This window comes from Idiotropiscis lumnitzeri, chromosome 9, assembly GCF_059441095.1.
Source record: "Idiotropiscis lumnitzeri isolate Australia: NSW breed Sydney's pygmy pipehorse chromosome 9, RoL_Ilum_1.0, whole genome shotgun sequence".
NCBI lineage: Eukaryota > Metazoa > Chordata > Actinopteri > Syngnathiformes > Syngnathidae > Idiotropiscis > Idiotropiscis lumnitzeri.
This window is the reverse complement of record NC_142399.1, coordinates 19,934,739-19,962,189: the sequence shown is the minus strand read 5'-3', so window position 1 is coordinate 19,962,189 and position 27,451 is coordinate 19,934,739. Positions and strand designations below refer to the sequence as shown.

Below are 27,451 nucleotides of genomic sequence, written 5' to 3'. Positions count from 1 at the left end.
TGTGAAAAGTCAAGTCACGCATATGAACTCAGAGCTTGCCATCATCCCGGGAGGCTTGACAAAGGAACTCCAACCACTCGACTTAAGTATAAACAGAGCGTTCAAAGTGAAGTTGCGTGCTGCGTGGGAGCGATGGATGGCGGAGGGCGAACACAGCTTCACAAAGACTGGGAGACAGCGAAGAGCAAGTTATGCCACAATTTGCGAGTGGATTGTAGCTGCTTGGACGAACGTGTCTGCTAGCTCTATTGCAAGAGCTTTCGCGAAAGCCGGCATTACATCCGGGGAGACGCTCAGCAGCGACACAGACTCGGACAATGACGAGAGGGAACCTGGCGTGTTTGAGGGAGAATTTGCCCAACTATTTCTGTCTGATACGGAAGACGATGATTTTGAAGGATTTGTGGATGACTGATAACTCTTAATGTGAGTACCTTGTTAAATAAAATACAACCAAACGCAGTTTTGCTCCTGTTGCCGTTTTTTCAAAACAGCTAGCCATGCTATCGTCTGTTTTAGTGTGCATGCATGTAAACTAAGGTAATGTATGGTAGGCTGGGAGGCAGAATTTTGCTGGGCCTACACTTTTATGCTTTTCAGTTGATTTGGGATGATAGTTTTAGTTTTGATGTAACACCGTGACCGCACATCGTTTGTTGACAAGTGACTTGCTCACACCGGCATTGTGTCGGCATCCCATCTGAGGGGCTGCGCCGCAGCGAGACGGCGAAGCAGCGAGATGGCGAGGCAGACTGATAATGACTCGTGTTGTTTATCTTGGATACAGAAGACAAGGACTTGGTGCATTTTTGGATGAGGACAACTTCAGCACGTTGTTAAAAGCTAAAATAAAGTACCACTAAACTCCCGCTGCCATTTTAAAAACACGCTAGCGTGACTGAGCAGCCAGCGAGACTGCTCGATTGGTCGGTTGTGTTAGCGCCCGATGAGTCGGCGCGTTCTATCTATGTAACAAATACAGAAATAGCGCCCCCAACAGGTGTTGCGCCCTTTGACACGGCGCGTCTTTTGAGTCCAAAAATACGGTATATGAAGAACATGCCACAATTACTGAATACTACCTGTTGTAAAATCCAATCTATATCGGATGTCTGTCCCAATAGCACAAATCTGGTAACTCAGTTGGCAAAGTGGAAAACTGTTGTGGTTCCACACCAAAATTTTGAGGTAGCTATTTAAATTGCAGCTCAAAGGACATTTTCCTGGATTTCAAATTTTAATCAATCTTGTAAAATTTAAAGAAAAATCTGCATCATCAAAATCCACTTGTCAGCCGTCCTAACACCACAGGTAGGCACTCCCAATAATGCAGACAAGAGGAGCATCCCTTCGATAGCTCAGTCGGTAGAGCGGAGGACTGTAGAGTTTGAAAACTGACATCCTTTCGGCGGAACGCGATGGAAGTTCTAATTGGAAATCCTTAGGTCGCTGGTTCAAATCCGGCTCGAAGGAACTATTACCGGCTTTCCAATTTTAATTCAAAACTGTAAATAAAAATCTTTGGTGAATTTGTATGAATCTACACAAGTCTCGTCTTGTCAATCCCAACGTCATGAGTAGGTGATCCCAAAACCAGAGTGAGGTCCAGCAATACTTTGATAGCTCTGTTGGTAAAGCGGAGGTCTTAAGTGAATCCGAGCACAAGTCCTTTGCTCCCTGGTTTTCATCCGGCTCAAAGGATGTTGCCCCGAATTTTAAATCAATCAAAAATTGTAACTAAAGATCTGAAGGAAATTCATCCTCCCAGAGCCAAGGCTGGCCCTCCCAATTGGGAGAGCATCTAAATATATAAGGAACATGCCACAATTACTGAATACTACCTGTTGTAAAATCCAATCTATATCGGTTGTCTGTCCCAATAGCACAAATCTGGTAAGTCAGTTGGCAAAGTGGAAAACTCTTGTGGTTCCACACCAAAATTTTGAAGTAGCTATTTCAAATGCAGCTCAAAGGACATTTTACTGAATTTTAAATCTTAATCAAGATTGAAAAAATGAAATAAAAATCTGTTGCTACTTCATCAAAATCCACTAGTCGGCCATCCTAACACCACAGGTAAGCACTCCCAATAATGCAGACTAGTGGAGCATCCCTGCGAGAGCGCAGTTGGTAGAGCGGAGGACTGTAGAGTGTGAAAACTGACATCCTTTCGGCGGAAAACGATGGATGTTTGAATTGGAAATCCTTAGGTTCCGGGTTCAAATCCGGCTCGAAGGAACTATTGCAGGGTTCCCAATTTTAATCCAAAACTGTAAATAAAAATCTTTGGCGAATTTGTCTGAATCTACTCAAGTCAATTTATATCTGGTATCTCCCAACATCATGAGGAGGGACTCCCAAAACCAGAGTGAGTTCCAGCAATACTTCGATTGCTCTGTTGGTAAAGCGGAGGATTTAAGTAATTCCGAGCACAAGTACTTTGCTCCCTGGTTTTAATCCGGCTCAAAGGATGTTGCCCCGAATTTCAAATCAATCAAAAATTGTAACTAAAGATCTGATGCAAATTCATCCTCCCAGAGCCAAGGCTGGCGCTCCCAATTGGGAGAGCATCTAAATATATGAAGAACATGCCACAATTACTGAATACTAACTGTTGTAAAATCCAATCTATATCGGATGTCTGTCCCAATAGCACAAATCTGGTAACTCAGTTTTCTAAGTGAAAAACTGTTGTGGTTCCACACCATAATTTTGAGGTAGCTATTTAAATTGCAGCTCAATGGAAATTTTCCTGGATTTCAAATTTTAATCAATCTTGAAAAATTTAAAGAAAAATCTGTTGCTACTTCATCAAAATCCACTAGTTGGCCATTCTAACACCACAGGTAGGCACTCCCAATAATGCAGACAAGAGGAGCATCCCTTCGATAGCTCAGTCGGTAGAGTGGAGGACTGTAGAGTGTGAAAACAGACTCAATTCTATCAACGTGTGACGCGGAAATCTTAATCCATGCGTTTGTTACGTCTCGCCTTGACTATTGTAACGCTTTGCTCTCGGGTCTCCCCATGTCGAGTATTAAAAGTCTGCAGTTAGTTCAAAATGCAGCAGCTAGACTCTTAACTAAGACGAGAAAGGTTGAACATATTACCCCGATATTAGCCAATTTGCATTGGCTTCCGGTCCACTTGAGATGTGATTTTAAAGTTCTGCTACTTACTTTTAAAATATTGCACGGCTTAGCACCTTCTTATCTCGTTGACCTCGTGGTACCATATGTTCCGTCCCGAAACCTTCGCTCACAAAATGCTGGTCTTTTAGTGATCCCGCGAGCCAAAAAGAAGTCCGCAGGTTCTAGAGCGTTCTCTATTCGGGCACCAATGCTTTGGAATGCACTTCCCTCAGATATTCGAGGCGCCACCTCAGTAGAAATGTTCAAAACACTATTAAAGACGCATTTATACTCTTGTGCATTTAGCTGAAATATTTGTTGGCCTGTTTACTGCCGCTTTTTTTTTCTTTTGTTTTCTTTTCTGCCCCCTTTTCCCCCGGCTGGGGGATTAGGTGACGGTGACCCACTAGGAAGTTTAAGGCATTGACCAACTGGGCATGCACCTGTTCCAGTGATGTCGTCTTCCTGCAGCGCGACATTTGATCAATTTATTTATATACTTTAGCATCTAATTTAATTATTTGTTGGCCTGTTTACTGCCGCTTCTTCTCTTTTCTGCCCCCTCCTTCCCCTGCTTGGGAATTAGGTGATGGGGACATGCTTTGAAGATTACGGCACTGACGAACCGGGAAGGGACCTGCTCTGCCGAAGTCGTCTTCATGCAACGCCTTTTCTGATTTCCTTATATTTCAGCACTTCATTGAACTACTTGTTGGCCTGTTTGCTATTTCTGTTCTTTCTTTTCTGTTCCCAATTCCCCAAATTAGGTGATGGCGATTCACTTGGAAGTGGCTGTACTGAATTTACACCAACTGACCGGTACAAGATCGAAGGCTCATCTTCGGATATGCTGCCATGGATATTACGGCCCTGGATGAGGACCCACTCCACTGAAGTCATCTTCCTGCAGCACTTCATTCAATTGACTCTTATATTATCTCATCTATTATCGCATAGCATCATTGTATGTGTCAAATGTTGCCCAGTTGGCATCCATTGCAGCCTGGTCATCCTGGAAGGGGGATTCCCCCATCTGTGGTCCCTTCTCAAGGTTTCTCACTTTTCCCCTAATGAGGTTTTGTGAGTTTTTCCTTGCCCTCCTGGGGGTTAAGATCGGGGATGTCGATTGTGGCTATGTAAAGCACTTTGAGACTGTCTGTGATTAAGGGCTATACAAATAAAATTGACTTGACTTGACAATCCTTTCGGCGGAACGCGATGGACGTTCTAATCGGAAATCCTTTGGTCGCTGGTTCAAATCCGGCTCGAAGGAACTATTACCGGCGTCCCAATTTTAATTCAAAACTGTAAATAAAAATCTTTGGTGAATTTGTATGAATCTACACAAGTCTAGTCTGGTCTATCCCAACGTCATGAGTAGGTGATCCCAAAACCAGAGTGAGGTCCAGCAATACTTTGATAGCTCTGTTGGTAAAGCGGAGGTCTTAAGTGATTCCGAGCACAAGTCCTTTGCTCCCTGGTTTTCATCCGGCTCAAAGGATGTTGCCCCGAATTTCAAATCAATCAAAAATTGTAACTAAAGATCTGAAGCAAATTCATCCTCCCAGAGCCAAGGCTGGCCCTCCCAATTGGGAGAGCATCTAAATATATAAGGAACATGCCACAATTACTGAATACTACCTGTTGTAAAATCCAATCTATATCGGTTGTCTGTCCCAAAAGCACAAATCTGGTAACTCAGTTGGCAAAGTGGAAAACCGTTGTGGTTCCACACCAAAATTTTGAAGTAGCTATTTCAAATGCAGCTCAAAGGACATTTTACTGGATTTTAAATCTTAATCAAGATTGAAAAAATGAAATAAAAATCTGTTGCTACTTCATCAAAATCCACTAGTCGGCCATCCTAATACCACAGGTAGGCACTCCCAACAATGCAGATCAGTGAAGCATCCCTTCGGTAGCTCAGTTGGTAGAGCGGAGGACTGTAGAGTGTGCAAACTGACATTCTTTCAGCTGAACGCGATGGAAGTACTAATCGGAAATCCTTATGTCGCTGGTTCAAATCCGGCTCGAAGGAACTATTGCAGGTTTTTCAATTTTAATCCAAAACTGTAAATAACAATCTTTGGCGAATTTGTCTGAATCTACTCAAGTCAATTTATATCTGGTTTCTCCCAACGTCATGAGTAGGGACTCCCCAATCCAGAGTGAGTTCCAGCAATACTTCGATAGCTCTGTTGGTAAAGCGGAGGACTAAAGTAATTCCGAGGACAAGTCCTTTGCTCCCTGGTTTTCATCCGGCTCAAAGGATGTTGCCCCGAATTTCAAATCAATCAAATATTGTAACTAAAGATCAGATGCAAATTCATCCTCCCAGAGCCAAGGCTGGCGCTCCCAATTGGGAGAGCATCTAAATATATGAAGAACATGCCACAATTACTGAATACTACCTGTTGTAAAATCCAATCTATATCGGATGTCTGTCCCAATAGCACAAATCTGGTAACTCAGTTGGCAAAGTGGAAAACTGTTGTGGTTCCACACCAAAATTTTGAGGTAGCTATTTAAATTGCAACTCAAAGGACATTTTCCTGGATTTCAAATTAAAATCAATCTTGGAAAATTTAAAGAAAAATCAGTTGCTACATCATCAAAATCCACTTTTCCGCAGTCCTAACACCACAGGTAGGCACTCCCAATAATGCAGACAAGAGGAGCATCCCTTCGATAGCTCAGTTGGTAGAGCGGAGGACTGTAGAGTTTGAAAACTGACATCCTTTCGACGGAACGCGATGGAAGTTCTCATTGGATATCCTTAGGTCGCTGGTTCAAATCCGGCTCGAAGGAACTATTACCGGCTTTCCAATTTTAATTCAAAACTGTAAATAAAAATCTTTGGTGAATTTGTATGAATCTACACAAGTCTAGTCTGGTCAATCCCAACGTCATGAGTAGGTGATCCCAAAACCAGAGTGATGTCCAGCAATACTTTGATAGCTCTGTTGGTAAAGCGGAGGTCTTAAGTTATTCCGAGCACAAGTCCTTTGCTCCCTGGTTTTCATCCGGCTCAAAGGATGTTGCCCCGAATTTCAAATCAATCAAAAATTGTAACTAAAGATCTGAAGGAAATTCATCCTCCCAGAGCCAAGGCTAGCCCTCCCAATTGGGAGAGCATCTAAATATATAAGGAACATGCCACAATTACTGAATACTACCTGTTGTAAAATCCAATCTATATCGGTTGTCTGTCCCAATAGCACAAATCTGGTAAGTCAGTTGGCAAAGTGGAAAACTCTTGTGGTTCCACACCAAAATTTTGAAGTAGCTATTTCAAATGCAGCTCAAAGGACATTTGACTGGATTTTAAATCTTAATCAAGATTGAAAAAATGAAATAAAAATCTGTTGCTACTTCATCAAAATCCACTAGTCGGCCATCCTTACACTATTGGTGGACACTTTCAATAATGCTGATCTGCGGCGCACCCCTTCCATAGCTCAATAGGTTGAGGGGAGGACTGTAGAATTTGAAAACTGACCTCCTTTCGACTGAAAGCGATCGAAGTTCTAATAAAATACTTGGGTTGCTGTTTCAAATCTGGCCCCAATGAATTTTGGCAGACTTTCTATTCTTGATCAAAAATTGTAAATAAAGATCTTTGGCAAATTTGTTTGAATCTACTCGAGTCAAATCTCGTATCTCCCAACGTCATGAGTAGGGACTCCCAAAACCAGAGTGAGTTCCAGCAATACTTCGATAGCTCTGTTGGTAAAGCAGAGGATTTAAGTAATTCCTAGCACAAGTCCTTAGCTCCCTGGTTTTAATCCGGCTCAAAGGATTTTGCCCCGAATTTCAAATCAATCAAAAATTGTAACTAAAGATCTGGGGCAAATTCATCCTCCCTGAGCATACACAGGCATTCCCAGTTTGGAGCGCATCAAAATCAACAAACATGCCAAAATTACTGAATACAACCTGTTAGAAAATCCAGTCCAAATTGTTGTCTGTCCCAATAGCACAAATCTGGTAACTCAGTTGGCAAAGTGGAAAGCTGTTGTGGTTCCACACCAAAATTTTGAGGTAGCTATTTAAAATGCAGCTCAAAGGACAATTTACTGGATTTTAAATCTTAATCAATATTGAAAAAATGAAATAAAAATCTGTTGCTACTTCATCAAAATCCACTAGTCGGCCATCCTAACACCACATGTAGGCACTCCCAATAATGCAGATGAGTGGAGCATCCCTTCGATAGCTCAGTTGGTAGAGCGGAGGACTGTAGAGTGTGCGAACGGACATCCTTTCGGCGGAACGCAATGGAAATTCTAATCGGAAATCCTTAGGTAGCTAGTTCAAATCTGGCTTGAAGGAACTATTGCAGGGTTACCAATTTTAATCCAAAACTAAATAAAATTTTTTGGCGAATGTGTCTGAATCTACTCAAGTCAATTTATATCTGGTATCTCCCAACATCATGAGTAGGGACTCCCAAAACCAGAGTGAGTTCCAGCAATACTTCGATTGCTCTGTTGGTAAAGCGGAGGATTTAAGTAATTCCGAGCACAAGTACTTTGCTCCCTGGTTTTAATCCGGCTCAAAGGATGTTGCCCCGAATTTCAAATCAATCAAAAATTGTAACTAAAGATCTGATGCAAATTCATCCTCCCAGAGCCAAGGCTGGCGCTCCCAATTGGGAGAGCATCTAAATATATGAAGAACATGCCACAATTACGGAATACTACCTGTTGTAAAATTCAATCTATATCGGTTGTCTGTCCATATAGCACAAATCTGGTAACTCAGTTGGCAAAGTTGAAAACTGTTGTGGTTCCACACCAAAAGTTTTAAGTAGCTATTTAAAATGCAGCTCAAAGGACATTTTACTGGATTTCATATCGAAATCAAGATTGAAAAAGTAGATAAAATTCTGTTGCTACTTCATCAAAATCCACTAGTCGGCCATCCTAATACCACAGGTAGGCACTCCCATTAATGCAGATGACTGGCGACTCCCTTCGATAGCTCAGTTGGTAGAGTGGAGGACTGTAGAGTGTGAAAACTGACATCCTTTCGGCGGAATGCGATGGAAGTTCTAACCAGAAGTCCTTAGGTCGCTGGTTCAAATCCGGCTCGAAGGAACTATTACAGGCTTTCCAATTTTAATCCAAAACTGTAAATAAAAATTTTTGGCGAATGTGTCTGAATCTACTCAAGTCAATTTATATCTGGTATCTCCCAACGTCATGAGTAGGTGATCCCAAAACCAGAGTGAGGTCCAGCAATACTTTGATAGCTCTGTTGGTGAAGCGGAGGTCTTAAGTAATTCCGAGCACATGTACTTTGCTCCCTGGTTTTAATCCGGCTCAAAGGATGTTGCCCGAATTTCAATTTCATCAAAAATTGTAACTAAAGATCTTATAAAAATTCATCCGCCCAAAACCACGGCTGGCGCTCCCAATTGGGTGATTATCTAAATATATAAGGAACATGCCACAATTACTGAATACTACCTGTTATAAATTCCAGTCTATATCAGTGTTCTGTCCCAATAGCACAAATCTGGTAACTCAGTTGGCAAAGTGGAAAACTGTTGTGGTTCCACTCCAAAATATTGAGGTAGCTATTTAAAATGCAGCTCTAATGACATTTTACTGGATTTTAAATCTTAAGCAATTTTGAAAAAATGAAATAAAAATCTGTTGCGACTTCATCAAAATCCACTCGTCGGCCATCCTAACACCACAGGTAGGCACTCCCAACAATACATACGAGTGGAGCATCCCTTCGGTAGCTCAGTTGGTAAAACGGAGGACTGTAGAGTGTGAAAACTGATATTCTTTCGGCGGAAAACGATGGATGTTCTAATTGGAAATCCTTAGGTTACTGGTTCAAATCCGGCTCGAAGGAACTATTGCAGGGTTACCAATTTTAATCCAAAACTGTAAATAAAAATCTTTGGCAAATTTGTCTGAATCTACCCAAGTCAATTTATATCTGGTATCTCCCAACGTCATGAGTAGGGACTCCCAAAACCAGAGTGAGTTCCAGCAATACTTCGATAACTCTGTTGGTAAAGCGGAGGATTTAAGTAATTCCGAGCACAAGTACTTTGCTCCCTGGTTTTAATCCGGCTCAAAGGATGTTGCCCCGAATATCAAATCAATCAAAAATTGTAACTAAAGATCTGGGGCAAATTCATCCTCCCTGAGCATACACAGGCATTCCCAGTTTGGAGCGCATCAAAATCAACAAACATGCCAAAATTACTGAATACAACCTGTTAGAAAATCCAGTCCAAATTGTTGTCTGTCCCAATAGCACAAATCTGGTAACTCAGTTGGCAAAGTGGAAAGCTGTTGAGGTTCCACACCAAAATTTTGAGGTAGCTATTTAAAATGCAGCTCAAAGGACAATTTACTGGATTTTAAATCTTAATCAATATTGAAAAAATGAAATAAAAATCTGTTGCTACTTCATCAAAATCCACTAGTCGGCCATCCTAACACCACATGTAGGCACTCCCAATAATGCAGATGAGTGGAGCATCCCTTCGATAGCTCAGTTGGTAGAGCGGAGGACTGTAGAGTGTGCGAACGGACATCCTTTCGGCGGAACGCAATGGAAATTCTAATCGGAAATCCTTAGGTAGCTAGTTCAAATCTGGCTTGAAGGAACTATTGCAGGGTTACCAATTTTAATCCAAAACTAAATAAAATTTTTTGGCGAATGTGTCTGAATCTACTCAAGTCAATTTATATCTGGTATCTCCCAACATCATGAGTAGGGACTCCCAAAACCAGAGTGAGTTCCAGCAATACTTCGATTGCTCTGTTGGTAAAGCGGAGGATTTAAGTAATTCCGAGCACAAGTACTTTGCTCCCTGGTTTTAATCCGGCTCAAAGGATGTTGCCCCGAATTTCAAATCAATCAAAAATTGTAACTAAAGATCTGATGCAAATTCATCCTCCCAGAGCCAAGGCTGGCGCTCCCAATTGGGAGAGCATCTAAATATATGAAGAACATGCCACAATTACGGAATACTACCTGTTGTAAAATTCAATCTATATCGGTTGTCTGTCCATATAGCACAAATCTGGTAACTCAGTTGGCAAAGTTGAAAACTGTTGTGGTTCCACACCAAAAGTTTTAAGTAGCTATTTAAAATGCAGCTCAAAGGACATTTTACTGGATTTCATATCGAAATCAAGATTGAAAAAGTAGATAAAATTCTGTTGCTACTTCATCAAAATCCACTAGTCGGCCATCCTAATACCACAGGTAGGCACTCCCAATAATGCAGATGACTGGCGACTCCCTTCGATAGCTCAGTTGGTAGAGTGGAGGACTGTAGAGTGTGAAAACTGACATCCTTTCGGCGGAATGCGAAGAAGTTCTAACCAGAAATCCTTAGGTCGCTGGTTCAAATCCGGCTCGAAGGAACTATTACAGGCTTTCCAATTTTAATCCAAAACTGTAAATAAAAATTTTTGGCGAATGTGTCTGAATCTACTCAAGTCAATTTATATCTGGTATCTCCCAACGTCATGAGTAGGTGATCCCAAAACCAGAGTGAGGTCCAGCAATACTTTGATAGCTCTGTTGGTGAAGCGGAGGTCTTAAGTAATTCCGAGCACATGTACTTTGCTCCCTGGTTTTAATCCGGCTCAAAGGATGTTGCCCGAATTTCAAATTCATCAAAAATTGTAACTAAAGATCTTATAAAAATTCATCCGCCCAAAACCACGGCTGGCGCTCCCAATTGGGTGATTATCTAAATATATAAGGAACATGCCACAATTACTGAATACTACCTGTTATAAATTCCAGTCTATATCAGTGTTCTGTCCCAATAGCACAAATCTGGTAACTCAGTTGGCAAAGTGGAAAACTGTTGTGGTTCCACTCCAAAATATTGAGGTAGCTATTTAAAATGCAGCTCTAATGACATTTTACTGGATTTTAAATCTTAAGCAATTTTGAAAAAATGAAATAAAAATCTGTTGCGACTTCATCAAAATCCACTCGTCGGCCATCCTAACACCACAGGTAGGCACTCCCAACAATACATATGAGTGGAGCATCCCTTCGGTAGCTCAGTTGGTAAAACGGAGGACTGTAGAGTGTGAAAACTGACATTCTTTCGGCGGAAAACGATGGATGTTCTAATTGGAAATCCTTAGGTTACTGGTTCAAATCCGGCTCGAAGGAACTATTGCAGGGTTACCAATTTTAATCCAAAACTGTAAATAAAAATCTTTGGCAAATTTGTCTGAATCTACCCAAGTCAATTTATATCTGGTATCTCCCAACGTCATGAGTAGGGACTCCCAAAACCAGAGTGAGTTCCAGCAATACTTCGATAACTCTGTTGGTAAAGCGGAGGATTTAAGTAATTCCGAGCACAAGTACTTTGCTCCCTGGTTTTAATCCGGCTCAAAGGATGTTGCCCCGAATATCAAATCAATCAAAAATTGTAACTAAAGATCTGATGCAAATTCATCCTCCCAGAGCCAAGGCTGGCGCTCCCAATTGGGAGAGCATCTAAATATATGAAGAACATGCCACAATTACTGAATACTACCTGTTGTAAAATCCAATCTATATCGGTTGTCTGTCCCAATAGCACAAATCTGGTAACTCAGTTGGCAAAGTGGAAAACTGTTGTGGTTCCACACCAAAATTTTGAGGTAGCTATTTAAATTGCAGCTCAATGGACATTTTCCTGGATTTCAAATTTGAATCAATCTTGAAAAATGTAAAGAAAAATCTGTTGCTACATCATCAAAATCCACTTCAGCCGTCCTAACACCACAGGTAGGCACTCGCAATAATGCAGACAAGAGGAGCATCCCTTCGATAGCTAAATTGGTAGAGCGGAGGACTGTAGAGTGTGAAAACTGACATCCTTTCGGCGGAACGCGATGGAAGTTCTAATTGGAAAGCCTTAGGTCGCTGGTTCAAAACCGGCTCGAAGGAACTATAACCGGCTTTCCAATTTTAATTCAAAACTGTAAATAAAAATCTTTGGTGAATTTGTATGAATCTACACAAGTCTAGTCTGGTCTATCCCAAAGCCATGAGTAGGTGATCCCAAAACCAGAGTGAGGTCCAGCAATACTTTGATAGCTCTGTTGGTAAAGCGGAGGTCTTAAGTGATTCAGAGCACAAGTCCTTTGCTCCCTGGTTTTCATCCGGCTCAAAGGATGTTGCCCCGAATTTCAAATCAATCAAAAATTGTAACTAAAGATCTGAAGCACATTCATCCTCCCAGAGCCAAGGCTGGCCCTCCCAATTGGGAGAGCATCTAAATATATAAGGAACATGCCACAATTACTGAATACTACCTGTTGTAAAATCCAATCTATATCGGTTGTCTGTCCCAATAGCACAAATCAGGTAACTCAGTTGGCAAAGTGGAAAACTGTTGTGGTTCCACACCAAAATTTTGAAGTAGCTATTTAAAATGCAGCTCAAAGGACATTTTACTGGATTTCATATCTTAATCAAGATTGAAAAAGTAGATAAAATTCTGTTGCTACTTCATCAAAATCCACTAGTCGGCCATCCTAATACCACAGGTAGGCACTCCCATTAATGCAGGTGACTGGCGGATCCCTTCGATAGCTCAGTTGGTAGAGCGGAGGACTGTAGAGTGTGAAAACTGACATCCTTTCGGCGGAACGCGACGGAAGTTCTAATCGGAAATCCTTAGGTCGCGGGTTCAAATCCGGCTCGAACCAATAGCACAAATCTGGTAACTCAGTTGGCAAAGTGGAAAACTGTTGTGGTTCAACACCAAAATTTTGAAGTAGCTATTTAAAATGCAGCTCAAAGGACATTTTACTGGATTTTAAATCTTAATCAAGATTGAAAAAGTAGATAAAATTCTGTTGCTACTTCATCAAAATCCAATAGTCGGCCATCCTAATACCACAGGTAGGCACTCCCATTAATGCAGGTGACTGGCGGATCCCTTCGATAGCGCAGTTGGTAGAGCGGAGGACTGTTGAGTGTGAAAACTGACATCCTTTCGGCGGAACACAATGGATGTTTGAATTGGAAATCCTTAGGTTCCTGGTTCAAATCCGGCTCGAAGGAACTATTGCAGGGTTTCCAATTGTAATCCAAAACTGTCAATAAGAATCTTTTGCGAATTTGTCTGAATCTACTCAAGTCAATTTATATCTGGTTTCTCCCAACGTCATGAGTAGGGACTCCCCAAACCAGAGTGAGTTCCAGCAATACTTCGATAGCTCTGTTGGTAAAGCGGAGGACTAAAGTAATTCCGAGGACAAGTCCTTTGCTCCCTGGTTTTCATCCGGCTCAAAGGATGTTGCCCCGAATTTCAAATCAATCAAATATTGTAACTAAAGATCAGATGCAAATTCATCCTCCCAGAGCCAAGGCTGGCGCTCCCAATTGGGAGAGCATCTAAATATATGAAGAACATGCCACAATTACTGAATACTAACTGTTGTAAAATCCAATCTATATCGGATGTCTGTCCCAATAGCACAAATCTGGTAACTCAGTTTTCTAAGTGGAAAACTGTTGTGGTTCCACACCAAAATTTTGAGGTAGCTATTTAAATTGCAGCTCAATGGACATTTTCCTGGATTTCAAATTTTAATCAATCTTGAAAAATTTAAAGAAAAATCTGTTGCTACTTCATCAAAATCCACTAGTCGGCCATTCTAACACCACAGGTAAGCACTCCCAATAATGCAGAAGAGTGGAGCATCCCTTCGATATCTCAGTTGGTAGAGCGGAGGACTGTAGAGTGTGAAAACTGACATCCTTTCTGCGGAACACGATGGATGTTTGAATTGGAAATCCTTAGGTTCCTGGTTCAAATCCACCTCGAAGGAACTATTGCAGGGTTTCCAATTTTAATCCAAAATTGTAAATAAAAATCTTTGGCGAATTTGTCTGAATCTACTCAAGTCAATTTATATCTCGTATGTCCCAACGTCATGAGTAGGGACTCCCAAAACCAGAGTGAGTTCCAGCAATACTTCGATAACTCTGTTGGTAAAGCGGAGGATTTAAGTAATTCCGAGCACAAGTACTTTGCTCCCTGGTTTTCATCCGGCTCAAAGGATGTTGCCCCGAATTTCAAATGGATCAAATATTGTAACTAAAGATCTGATGCAAATTCATCCTCCCAGAGCCAAGGCTGGCGCTCCCAATTGGGTGATTATCTAAATATATAAGGAACATGCCACAATTACTTAATACTACCTGTTGTAAATTCCAGTCAATATCAGTTGTCTGTCCCAATAGCACAAATCTGGTAACTCAGTTGGCAAAGTGGAAAACTGTTGTGGTTCCACTCCAAAATATTGAGGTAGCTATTTAAAATGCAGCTCTAAGGACATTTTACTGGATTTTAAATCTTAATCAATTTTGAAAAAATTAAATAAAAATCTGTTGCTACTTCATCAAAATCCACTAGTCGGCCATCCTATCACCACAGGTAGGCACTCCCAACAATGCAGATGAGTGGAGCATCCCTTCGCTAGCTCAGTTGGTAGAGCGGAGCACTGTAGAGTGTGCAAAATGACATTCATTCAGCTGAACGCGATGGAAGTTCTAATCGGAATTCCTTAGGTCGCTGGTTCAAATCCGGCTCGAAGGAACTATTGCAGGGTTTCCAATTTTAATCCAAAACTGTAAATAAAAATCTTTGGCGAATTTGTCTGAATCTACTCAAGTCAATTTATATCTGGTTTCTCCCAACGTCATGAGTAGGGACTCCCCAAACCAGAGTGAGTTCAAGCAATACTTTGATAGCTCTGTTGGTAAAGCGGAGGACTAAAGTAATTCCGAGGACAAGTCCTTTGCTCCCTGGTTTTCATTCGGCTCAAAGGATGTTGCCCCGAATTTCAAATCAATCAAATATTGTAACTAAAGATCAGATGCAAATTCATCCTCCCAGAGCCAAGGCTGGCGCTCCCAATTGGGAGAGCATCTAAATATATGAAGAACATGCCACAATTACTGAATACTACCTCTTGTAAAATCCAATCTATATCGGTTGTCTGTCCCAATAGCACAAATCTGGTAAGTCAGTTGGCAAAGTGGAAAACTGTTGTGGTTCCACACCAAAATTTTGAAGTACCTATTTCAAATGCAGCTCAAAGGACATTTTACTGGATTTTAAATCTTACCAAGATTGAAAAAATGAAATAAAAATCTGTTGCTACTTCATCAAAATCCACTAGTCGGCCATCCTAACACCACAGGTAAGCACTCCCAATAATGCAGACTTGTGGAGCATCCCTGCGATAGCTCAGTCGGTAGAGCGGAGGACTGTAGAGTGTGAAAACTGACATCCTTTCGGCGGAACGCGATGGAAGTTCTAATCGGAAATCCTTAGGTCGCTGGTTCAAATCCGGCTCGAAGGAACTATTACCGGCTTTCCAATTTTAATTCAAAACTGTAAATAAAAATTTTTGGTGAATTTGTATGAATCTACACAAGTCTAGTCTGGTCAATCCCAACGTCATGAGTAGGGACTCCCAAAACCAGAGTGAGTTCCAGCAATACTTTGATAGCTCTGTTGGTAAAGCGGAGGATTTAAGTAATTCCGAGCACAAATACTTTGCTCCCTGGTTTTAATCCGGCTCAAACGATGTTGCCCCGAATATCAAATCAATAAAAAATTGTAACTAAAGATCTGATGCAAATTCATCCTCCCAGAGCCAAGGCTGGCGCTCCCAATTGGGAGAGCATCTAAATATATGAAGAACATGCCACAATTACTGAATACTACCTCTTGTAAAATCCAATCTATATCGGTTGTCTGTCCCAATAGCACAAATCTGGTAAGTCAGTTGGCAAAGTGGAAAACTGTTGTGGTTCCACAACAAAATTTTGAAGTAGCTATTTCAAATGCAGCTCAAAGGACATTTGACTGGATTTTAAATCTTAATCAAGATTGAAAAAATGAAATAAAAATCTGTTGCTACTTCATCAAAATCCACTAGTCGGCCATCCTAACACCACAGGTAAGCACTCCCAACAATGCAGACTAGTGGAGCATCCCTGCGATAGCGCAGTTGGTAGAGCGGAGGACTGAAGAGTGTGAAAACTGACATCCTTTCGGCGGAACACGATTGATGTATGAATTGGAAATCCTTAGGTTCCGGGTTCAAATCCGGCTAGAAGGAACTATTGCAGGGTTCCCGATTTTAATCCAAAACTGTAAATAAAAATCTTTGGCGAATTTGTCTGAATCTAGTCAAGTCAATTTATATCTGGTATCTCCCAACGTCATGAGTAGGGACTCCCCAAACCAGAGTGAGTTCCAGCAATACTTTGATAGCTCTGTTGGTAAAGCGGAGGACTAAAGTAATTCCGAGGACAAGTCCTTTGTTCCCTGATTTTCATTCGGCTCAAAGGATGTTGCCCCGAATTTCAAATCAATCAAATATTGTAACTAGAATTAGAAATCCCTTTCATCCTCCCAGAGCCAAGGCTGGCGCTCCCAATTGGGAGAGCATCTAAATATATGAAGAACATGCCACAATTACTGAATACTACCTGTTGTAAAATCCAATCTATATCGGATGTCTGTCCCAATAGCACAAATCTGGTAACTCAGTTGGCAAAGTGGAAAACTGTTGTGGTTCCACACCATAATTTTGAGGTAGCTATTTAAATTGCAGCTCAAAGGACATTTTCCTGGATTTCAAATTTTAATCAATCTTGAAAATTTTAAAGAAAAATCTGTTGCTACATCATCAAAATCCACTTGTCAGCCGTCCTAACACCACAGGTAGGCACTCCCAATAATGCAGACAAGAAGAGCATCCCTTCGATAGCTCAGTCAGTAGAGCGGAGGACTGTAGAGTGTGAAAACTGACATCCTTTCGGCGGAACGCGATGGAAGTTCTAATCGGATATCCTTAGGTCGCTGGTTCAATTCCGGCTCGAAGGAACTATTACCGGCGTCCCAATTTTAATTCAAAACTGTAAATAAAAATCTTTGGTGAATTTGTATGAATCTACACAAGTGTCGTCTGGTCAATCCCAACGTCATGAGTAGGTGATCCCAAAACCAGAGTGAGGTCCAGCAATACTTCGATTGCTCTGTTGGTAAAGCGGAGGATTTAAGTAATTCCGAGCACAAGTACTTTGCTCCCTGGTTTTAATCCGGCTCAAAGGATGTTGCCCCGAATTTCAAATCAATCAAAAATTGTAACTAAAGATCTGATGCAAATTCATCCTCCCAGAGCCAAGGCTGGCGCTCCCAATTGGGAGAGCATCTAAATATATGAAGAACATGCCACAATTACTGAATACTAACTGTTGTAAAATCCAATCTATATCGGATGTCTGTCCCAATAGCACAAATCTGGTAACTCAGTTTTCTAAGTGAAAAACTGTTGTGGTTCCACACCATAATTTTGAGGTAGCTATTTAAATTGCAGCTCAATGGACATTTTCCTGGATTTCAAATTTTAATCAATCTTGAAAAATTTAAAGAAAAATCTGTTGCTACTTCATCATAATCCACTAGTTGGCCATTCTAACACCACAGGTAAGCACTCCCAATAATGCAGATGAGTGGAGCATCCCTTCGGTAGCTCAGTTGGTAGAGCGGAGGACTGTAGAGTGTGCAAACTGACATTCTTTCAGCGGAGCGCGATGCACGTTCTAATCGGAAATCCTTAGGTCGCTGGTTCAAATCCGGCTCAAAGGAACTATTGCAGGGTTTCCAATTTTACTTCAAAACTGTAAAGTAAAATCTTTGGTGAATTTGTCTGAATCTACTCAAGTCAATTTATATCTGGTTTCTCCCAACGTCATGAGTCGGGACTCCCCAAACCTGAGTGAGTTCCAGCAATACTTCGATAGCTCTGTTGGTAAAGCGGAGGATTTAAGTAATTCCGAGCACAAATACTTTGCTCCCTGGTTTTAATCCGGCTCAAACGATGTTGCCCCGAATATCAAATCAATCAAAAATTGTAACTAAAGATCTGATGCAAATTCATCCTCCCAGAGCCAAGGCTGGCGCTCCCAATTGGGAGAGCATCTAAATATATGAAGAACATGCCACAATTACTGAATACTACCTCTTGTAAAATCCAATCTATATCTGTTGTCTGTCCCAATAGCACAAATCTGGTAAATCAGTTGGCAAAGTGGAAAACTGTTGTTGTTCCACACCAAAATTTTGAAGTAGCTATTTCAAATGCAGCTCAAAGGACATTTTACTGGATTTTAAATCTGAATCAATTTTGAAAAAATGAAATAAAAATCTGTTGCTACTTCATAAAAATCCACTAGTCGGCCATCCTAACACCACAGGTAGGCACTTCCAACAATGCAGATGAGTGGAGCATCCCTTCGGTAGCTCAGTTGGTAGAGCGGAGGACTGTAGAGTGTGCAAACTGACATTCTTTCAGCGGAGCGCGATGGAAGTTCTAATCTGAAGTCCTTAGGTCGCTGGTTCAAATCCGGCTAAAAGGAACTATTGCAGGGTTTCCAATTTTACTTCAAAACTGTAAAGTAAAATCTTTGGTGAATTTGTCTGAATCTACTCAAGTCAATTTATATCTGGTTTCTCCCAACGTCATGAGTAGGGACTCCCCAAACCTGAGTGAGTTCCAGCAATACTTCGATAGCTCTGTTGGTAAAGCGGAGGATTTAAGTAATTTCCGAGCACAAGTACTTTGCTCCCTGGTTTTAATCCGGCTCAAAGGATGTTGCCCCGAATTTCAAATCAATCAAAAATTGTAACTAAAGATCTGATGCAAATTCATCCTCCCAGAGCCAAGGCTGGCGCTCCCAATTGGGAGAGCATCTAAATATTTGAAGAACATGCCACAATTACTGAATACTAACTGTTGTAAAATCCAATCTATATCGGATGTCTGTCCCAATAGCACAAATCTGGTAACTCAGTTTTCTAAGTGGAAAACTGTTGTGGTTCCACACCAAAATTTTGAGGTAGCTATTTAAATTGCAGCTCAATGGACATTTTCCTGGATTTCAAATTTTAATCAATCTTGAAAAATATAAAGAAAAATCTGTTGCTACTTCATCAAAATGCACTAGTCGGCCATTCTAACACCACAGATAAGCACTCCCAATAATAATAATAATAATTCGCCCTTTATTAGTCCCACAATGGGGAAATTCGAGATTCGAACCCAGGCCTCCTGGGGAGACTGGGTCCTGAACGCAGCGCCTTAGACCACTCGGCCATCCTGGCAGACGAGTGGAGCATCCCTTCGATAGCTCAGTTGGTAGAGCGGAGGACTGTAGAGTGTGAAAACTGACATCCTTTCGGCGGAAGACGATGGATGATTGAATTGGAAATCCTTAGGTTCCTGGTTCTAATCCGGGTCGAAGGAACTATTGCAGGGTTTCCAATTTTAATCCAAAACTGTAAATAAAAATCTTTGGCGAATTTGTCTGAATCTACTCAAGTCAATTTATATCTGGTTTCTCCCAACGTCATGAGTAGGGACTCCCCAAACCAGAGTGAGTTCCAGCAATACTTTGATAGCTCTGTTGGTAAAGCGGAGGACTAAAGTAATTCCGAGGACAAGTCCTTTGCTCCCTGGTTTTCATTCGGCTCAAAGGATGTTGCCCCGAATTTCAAATCAATCAAATATTGTAACTAAAGATCAGATGCAAATCATCTTCCCAGAGCCAAGGCTGGCGCTCCCAATTGGGAGAGCATCTAAATATATGAAGAACATGCCACAATTACTGAATACTACCTGTTGTAAAATCCAATCTATATCGGATGTCTGTCCCAATAGCACAAATCTGGTAACTCAGTTGGCAAAGTGGAAAACTGTTGTGGTTCCACACCAAAATTTTGAAGTAGCTATTTCAAATGCAGCTCAAAGGACATTTTACTGGATTTTAAATCTTAATCAAGATTGAAAAAATGAAATAAAAATCTGTTGCTACTTCATCAAAATCCACTAGTCGGCCATCCTAACACCACAGGTAAGCACTCCCAATAATGCAGACTAGTGGAGGATACCTGCGATAGCGCAGTTGGTAGAGCGGAGGACTGTAGAGTGTGAAAACTGACATCCTTTCGGCGGAACACGATGGATGTTTGAATTGGAAATCCTTAGGTTCCTGGTTCAAATCCGTCTCAAAGGAACTATTGCAGGGTTCCCAATTTTAATCCAAAACTGTCAATAAAAATCTTTGGCGAATTTGTCTGAATCTACTCAAGTCAATTTATATCTGGTATCTCCCAACGTCATGAGTAGGGACTCCCAAAACCAGAGTGAGTTCCAGCAATACTTCGATTGCTCTGTTGGTAAAGCGGAGGTCTTAAGTGATTCCGAGCACAAGTACTTTGCTCCCTGGTTTTAATCCGGCTCAAAGGATGTTGCCCCGAATTTCAAATCAATCAAAAATTGTAACTAAAGATCTGATGCAAATTCATTCTCCCAGAGCCAAGGCTGGCGCTCCCAATTGGGAGAGCATCTAAATATATGAAGAACATGCCACAATTACTGAATACTACCTGTTGTAAAATCCAATCTATATCGGATGTCTGTCCCAATAGCACAAATCTGGTAACTCAGTTGGCAAAGTGGAAAACTGTTGTGGTTCCACACCAAAATTTTGAGGGAGCTATTTAAATTGCAGCTCAAAGGACATTTTCCTGGATTTCAAATTTTAATGAATCTTGAAAAATTTAAAGAAAAATATGTTGCTACTTCATCAAAATCCACTAGTCGGCCATTCTAACACCACAGGTAAGCACTCCCAATAATGCAGACCAGTGGAGCATCCCTTCGGTAGCTCAGTTGGTAGAGCGGAGGACTGTAGAGTGTACAAACTTACATTCATTCAGCTGAATGCGATGGAAGTTCTAATCGGAATTCCTTAGTTCGCTGGTTCAAATCCGGCTCAAAGGAACTATTGCAGGGTTTCCAATTTTAATCCAAAACTGTAAATAAAAATCTTTGGCGAATTTTTCTGAACCTACTCAAGTCAATTTATATCTGGCTTCTCCCAACGTCATGAGTAGGTACTCCCCAAACCAGAGTGAGTTCCAGCAATACTTTGATAGCTCTGTTGGTAAAGCGGAGGACTAAAGTAATTCCGAGGACAAGTCCTTTGTTCCCTGATTTTCATTCGGCTCAAAGGATGTTGCCCCGAATTTCAAATCAATCAATAGAATAGAATAGAATAGAAATCCCTTTATTGTCATTGTACTCAAGTGTGCAACGAGATTAGAGGGCTCCCCTCTCCAGTGCAATACAACAATAATACAGACAAATATATAAATTAGATAAATAAAGAAGACAAATATTGTAACTAGAATTAGAAATCCCTTTCATCCTCCCAGAGCCAAGGCTGGCGCTCCCAATTGGGAGAGCATCTAAATATATGAAGAACATGCCACAATTACTGAATACTACCTGTTGTAAAATCCAATCTATATCGGATGTCTGTCCCAATAGCACAAATCTGGTAACTCAGTTGGCAAAGTGGAAAACTGTTGTGGTTCCACACCAAAATTTTGAGGGAGCTATTTAAATTGCAGCTCAAAGGACATTTTCCTGGATTTCAAATTTTAATCAATCTTGAAAAATTTAAAAAAAAATCTGTTGCTACATCATCAAAATCCACTTTTCAGCCGTCCTAACACCACAGGTAGGAACTCCCAATAATGCAGACTAGAGGAGCATCCCTTCGATAGCTCAGTTGGTAGAGCGGAGGACTGTAGAGTTTGAAAACTGACATCCTTTCGGCGGAACGCGATGGAAGTTCTAATTGGAAATCCTTAGATCGCTGGTTCAAATCCGGCTCGAAGGAACTATTACCGGCTTTCCAATTTTAATTCAAAACTGTAAATAAAAATCTTTGGTGAATTTGTATGAATCTACACAAGTCTAGTCTGGTCAATCCCAACGTCATGAGTAGGTGATCCCAAAACCAGAGTGAGGTCCAGCAATACTTTGATAGCTCTGTTGGTAAAGCGGAGGTCTTAAGTGATTCCGAGCACAAGTCCTTTGCTCCCTGGTTTTCATCCGGCTCAAAGGATGTTGCCCCGAATTTTAAATCAATCAAAAATTGTAACTAAAGATCTGAAGGAAATTCATCCTCCCAGAGCCAAGGCTGGCCCTCCCAATTGGGAGAGCATCTAAATATATAAGGAACATGCCACAATTACTGAATACTACCTGTTGTAAAATCCAATCTATATCGGTTGTCTGTCCCAATCGCACAAATCTGGTAAGTCAGTTGGCAAAGTGGAAAACTCTTGTGGTTCCACACCAAAATTTTGAAGTAGCTATTTCAAATGCAGCTCAAAGGACATTTTACTGAATTTTAAATCTTAATCAAGATTGAAAAAATGAAATAAAAATCTGTTGCTACTTCATCAAAATCCACTAGTCGGCCATCCTAACACCACAGGTAAGCACTCCCAATAATGCAGACTAGAGGAGCATCCCTGCGATAGCGCAGTTGGTAGAGCGGAGGACTGTATAGTGTGAAAACTGACTTCCTTTCGGCGGAACACGATTGATGTTTGAATTGGAAATCCTTAGGTTCCGGGTTAAAATCCGGCTAGAAGGAACTATTGCAGGGTTCCCGATTTTAATCCAAAACTGTAAATAAAAATCTATGGCGAATTTGTCTGAATCTACTCAAGTCAATTTATATCTGGTATCTCCCAACGTCATGAGTAGGGACTCCCCAAACCAGAGTGAGTTCCAGCAATACTTTGATAGCTCTGTTGGTAAAGCGGAGGACTAAAGTAATTCCGAGGACAAGTCCTTTGTTCCCTGATTTTCATTCGGCTCAAAGGATGTTGCCCCGAATTTCAAATCAATCAAATATTGTAACTAGAATTAGAAATCCCTTTCATCCTCCCAGAGCCAAGGCTGGCGCTCCCAATTGGGAGAGCATCTAAATATATGAAGAACATGCCACAATTACTGAATACTACCTGTTGTAAAATCCAATCTATATCGGATGTCTGTCCCAATAGCACAAATCTGGTAACTCAGTTGGCAAAGTGGAAAACTGTTGTGGTTCCACACCATAATTTTGAGGTAGCTATTTAAATTGCAGCTCAAAGGACATTTTCCTGGATTTCAAATTTTAATCAATCTTGAAAATTTTAAAGAAAAATCTGTTGCTACATCATCAAAATCCACTTGTCAGCCGTCCTAACACCACAGGTAGGCACTCCCAATAATGCAGACAAGAAGAGAATCCCTTCGATAGCTCAGTCGGTAGAGCGGAGGACTGTAGAGTGTGAAAACTGACATCCTTTCGGCGGAACGCGATGGAAGTTCTAATCGGATATCCTTAGGTCGCTGGTTCAATTCCGGCTTGAAGGAACTATTACCGGCGTCCCTATTTTAATTCAAAACTGTAAATAAAAATCTTTGGTGAATTTGTATGAATCTACACAAGTCTCGTCTGGTCTATCCCAACGTCATGAGTAGGTGATCCCAAAACCAGAGTGAGGTCCAGCAATACTTTGATAGCTCTGTTGGTAAAGCCGAGGACTAAAGTAATTCCGAGGACAAGTCCTTTGCTCCCTGGTTTTCATCCGGCTCAAAGGATGTTGCCCCGAATTTCAAATCAATCAAATATTGTAACTAAAGATCAGATGCAAATTCATCCTCCCAGAGCCAAGGCTGGCGCTCCCAATTGGGAGAGCATCTAAATATATGAAGAACATGCCACAATTACTGAATACTAACTGTTGTAAATTCCAGTCTATATCAGTTGTGTGTCCCAATAGCACAAATCTGGTAACTCAGTTGGCAAAGTGGAAAACTGTTGTGGTTCCACTCCAAAATATTGAGGTAGCTATTTAAAATGCAGCTCTAAGGACATTTTACTGGATTTTAAATCTTAATCAATTTTGAAAAAATGAAATAAAAATCTGTTGCTACTTCATAAAAATCCACTAGTCGGCCATCCTAACACCACAGGTAGGCACTCCCAACAATGCAGATGAGTGGAGCATCCCTTCGGTAGCTCAGTTGGTAGAGCGGAGGACTGTAGAGTGTACAAACTGACATTCTTTCAGCGGAGCGCAATGGAAGTTTGAATTGGAAATCCATAGGTTCCGGGTTCAAATCCTTCTAGAAGGAACTATTGCAGGGTTCCCAATTTTAATCCAAAACTGTAAATAAAAATCTTTGGCAAATTTGTCTGAATCTACTCAAGTCAATTTATATCTGGTTTCTCCCAACGTCATGAGTAGGGACTCCCCAAACCAGAGTGAGTTCCAGCAATACTTCGATCGCTCTGTTGGTAAAGCGGAGGACTAAAGTAATTCCGAGGACAAGTCCTTTGCTCCCTGGTTTTCATCCGGCTCAAAGGATGTTGCCCAGAATTTCAAATCAATGAAAAATTGTAACTAAAGATCTGATGCAAATTCATCCTCCCAGAGCCAAGGCTGGCGCTCCCAATTGGGAGAGCATCTAAATATATGGAGAACATGCCACAATTACTGAATACTAACTGTTGTAAAATCCAATCGATATCGGATGTCTGTCCCAATAGCACAAATCTGGTAACTCAGTTTTCTAAGTGGAAAACTGTTGTGGTTCCACACCAAAATTTTGAGGTAGCTATTTAAATTGCAGCTCAATGGACATTTTCCTGGATTTCAAATTTTAATCAATCTTGAAAAATTTAAAGAAAAATCTGTTGCTACTTCATCAAAATCCACTAGTCAGCCATTCTAACACCACAGGTAAGCAATCCCAATAATGCAGACCCGTGGAGCATCCCTTCGATAGCTCAGTTGATAGAGCGGAGGACTGTAGAGTGTGAAAACTGACGTCCTTTCGGCGGAACACGATGGATGTTTGAATTGGGGTTCCTGGTTCAAATCCAGCTCAAAGGAACTATTGCAGGGTTTCCAATTTTAATCCAAAACTGTAAATAAAAATCTTTGGCGAATTTGTCTGAATCTACTCAAGTCAATTTATATCTTGTATGTCCCAACGTCATGAGTAGGGACTCCCAAAACCAGAGTGAGTTCCAGCAATACTTCGATAACTCTGTTGGTAAAGCGGAGGATTTAAGTAATTCAGAGCACAAGTACTTTGCTCCCTGGTTTTCATCCGGCTCAAAGGATGTTGCCCCAAATTTCAAATGGATCAAATATTGTAACTAAAGATCTAATGCAAATTCATCCTCCCAGAGCCAAGGCTGGCGATCCCAATTGGGTGATTATCTAAATATATAAGGAAGATGCATCAATTACTTAATACTACCTGTTGTAAAATCCAATCTATATCGGTTGTCTGTCCCAATAGCACAAATCTGGTAAGTCAGTTGGCAAAGTGGAAAACTCTTGTGGTTCCACACCAAAATATTGAGGTAACTATTTAAAATGCAGCTCTAAGGACATTTTACTGGATTTTAAATCTTAATCAATTTTGAAAAAATGAAATAAAAATCTGTTGCTACTTCATCAAAATCCACTCGTCGGCCATCCTAACACCACAGGTAGGCACTCCCAACAATGCAGATGAGTGGAGCATCCCTTCGGTAGCTCAGTTGGTAGCGCGGAGGACTGTAGAGTGTGCAAACTTACATTCATTCCGCTGAACGCGATGGAAGTTCTAAACGGAAATCCTTAGGTCGCTGGTTCAAATCCGGCTCGAAGGAACTATTGCAGGGTTTCCAATATTAATCCAAAACTGTGAATAAAAATCTTTGGCGAATTTGTCTGAATCTACTCAAGTCAATTTATATCTGGTTTCTCCCAACGTCCTGAGTAGGGACTCCCCAAACCAGAGTGAGTTCCAGCAATACTTTGATAGCTCTGTTGGTAAAGCGGAGGACTAAAGTAATTCCGAGGACAAGTCCTTTGCTCCCTGATTTTCATTCGGCTCAAAGGATGTTGCCCCGAATTTCAAATCAATCAAATATTGTAACTAGAATTAGAAATCCCTTTCATCCTCCCAGAGCCAAGGCTGACGCTCCCAATTGGGAGAGCATCTAAATATATGAAGAACATCCTACAATTACTGAATACTACCTGTTGTAAAATCCAATCTATATCGGATGTCTGTCCCAATAGCACAAATCTGGTAACTCAGTTGGCAAAGTGGAAAACTGTTGTGGTTCCACACCAAAATTTTGAGGTAGCTATTTAAATTGCAGCTCAAAGGACATTTTCCTGGATTTCAAATTTTAATCAATCTTGAAAAATTAAAAAAAAAATCTGTTGCTACATCATCAAAATCCACTTTTCAGCCGTCCTAACACCACAGGTAGGCACTCCCAATAATGCAGACAAGAGGAGCATCCCTTCGATAGCTCAGTTGGTAGAGCGGAGGACTGTAGAGTTTGACGACTGACATCCTTTCGGCGGAACGCGATGGAACTTCTAATTGGAAATCCATAGGTCGCTGGTTCAAATCCGGCTCGAAGGAACTATTCCCGGCTTTCCAATTTTAATTCAAAACTGTAAATAAAAATTTTTGGTGAATTTGTATGAATCTACACAAGTCTAGTCTGGTCTATCCCAACGTCATGAGTAGGTGATCCCAAAACCAGAGTGTGGTCCAGCAATACTTTGATAGCTCTGTTGGTAAAGCGGAGGTCTAAAGTGATTCCGAGCACAAGTCCTTTGCTCCCTGGTTTTCATCCGGCTCAAAGGATGTTGCCCCGAATTTCAAATCAATCAAATATTGTAACTAAAGATCAGATGCAAATTCATCCTCCCAGAGCCAAGGCTGGCGCTCCCAATTGGGAGGGCATCTAAATATATGAAGAACATGCCACAATTACTGAATACTAACTGTTGTAAATTCCAGTCTATATCAGTTGTGTGTCCCAATAGCACAAATCTGGTCACTCAGTTGGCAAAGTGGAAAACTGTTGTGGTTCCACTCCAAAATATTGAGGTAGCTATTTAAAATGCAGCTCTAAGGACATTTTACTGGATTTTAAATCTTAATCAATTTTGAAAAAATGAAATAAAAATCTGTTGCTACTTCATAAAAATCCACTAGTCGGCCATCCTAACACCACAGGTAGGCACTCCCAACAATGCAGATGAGTGGAGCATCCCTTCGGTAGCTCAGTTGGTAGAGCGGAGGACTGTAGAGTGTACAAACTGACATTCTTTCAGCGGAGCGCAATGGAAGTTTGAATTGGAAATCCTTAGGTTCCGGGTTCAAATCCGGCTAGAAGGAACTATTGCAGGGTTCCCAATTTTAATCCAAAACTGTAAATAAAAATCTTTGGCGAATTTGTCTGAATCTACTCAAGTCAATTTATATCTGGTATCTCCCAACGTCATGAGTAGGGACTCCCAAAACCAGAGTGAGTTCCAGCAATACTTCGATTGCTCTGTTGGTAAAGCGGAGGATTTAAGTAAT

At 41.0% G+C, this 27,451-nt stretch overlaps 9 non-coding genes across 9 annotated transcripts; all 9 read left to right on the top strand.

Annotated features, from left to right (window-relative positions):
- Positions 1 to 1,347: 1,347 nt before the first annotated feature.
- Positions 1,348 to 1,473, top strand: trnay-gua (transfer RNA tyrosine (anticodon GUA)). The gene is made up of 2 exons: positions 1,348 to 1,384; positions 1,438 to 1,473. It is a non-coding gene; the product is annotated as a tRNA-Tyr (tRNA).
- Positions 1,474 to 5,043: 3,570 nt separating this feature from the next.
- trnay-gua (transfer RNA tyrosine (anticodon GUA)) lies at positions 5,044 to 5,169 on the top strand. The gene is made up of 2 exons: positions 5,044 to 5,080; positions 5,134 to 5,169. It is a non-coding gene; the product is annotated as a tRNA-Tyr (tRNA).
- Positions 5,170 to 5,813: 644 nt separating this feature from the next.
- On the top strand, positions 5,814 to 5,939 carry trnay-gua (transfer RNA tyrosine (anticodon GUA)). Its single transcript has 2 exons — positions 5,814 to 5,850; positions 5,904 to 5,939. It is a non-coding gene; the product is annotated as a tRNA-Tyr (tRNA).
- A 4,467-nt stretch (positions 5,940 to 10,406) lies between these two features.
- On the top strand, positions 10,407 to 10,531 carry trnay-gua (transfer RNA tyrosine (anticodon GUA)). The gene is made up of 2 exons: positions 10,407 to 10,443; positions 10,496 to 10,531. It is a non-coding gene; the product is annotated as a tRNA-Tyr (tRNA).
- A 4,842-nt stretch (positions 10,532 to 15,373) lies between these two features.
- trnay-gua (transfer RNA tyrosine (anticodon GUA)) lies at positions 15,374 to 15,499 on the top strand. The gene is made up of 2 exons: positions 15,374 to 15,410; positions 15,464 to 15,499. It is a non-coding gene; the product is annotated as a tRNA-Tyr (tRNA).
- Positions 15,500 to 16,908: 1,409 nt separating this feature from the next.
- On the top strand, positions 16,909 to 17,034 carry trnay-gua (transfer RNA tyrosine (anticodon GUA)). Its single transcript has 2 exons — positions 16,909 to 16,945; positions 16,999 to 17,034. It is a non-coding gene; the product is annotated as a tRNA-Tyr (tRNA).
- A 4,739-nt stretch (positions 17,035 to 21,773) lies between these two features.
- On the top strand, positions 21,774 to 21,899 carry trnay-gua (transfer RNA tyrosine (anticodon GUA)). The gene is made up of 2 exons: positions 21,774 to 21,810; positions 21,864 to 21,899. It is a non-coding gene; the product is annotated as a tRNA-Tyr (tRNA).
- A 1,409-nt stretch (positions 21,900 to 23,308) lies between these two features.
- trnay-gua (transfer RNA tyrosine (anticodon GUA)) lies at positions 23,309 to 23,434 on the top strand. The gene is made up of 2 exons: positions 23,309 to 23,345; positions 23,399 to 23,434. It is a non-coding gene; the product is annotated as a tRNA-Tyr (tRNA).
- A 2,940-nt stretch (positions 23,435 to 26,374) lies between these two features.
- Positions 26,375 to 26,500, top strand: trnay-gua (transfer RNA tyrosine (anticodon GUA)). Its single transcript has 2 exons — positions 26,375 to 26,411; positions 26,465 to 26,500. It is a non-coding gene; the product is annotated as a tRNA-Tyr (tRNA).
- Positions 26,501 to 27,451: the final 951 nt, after the last annotated feature.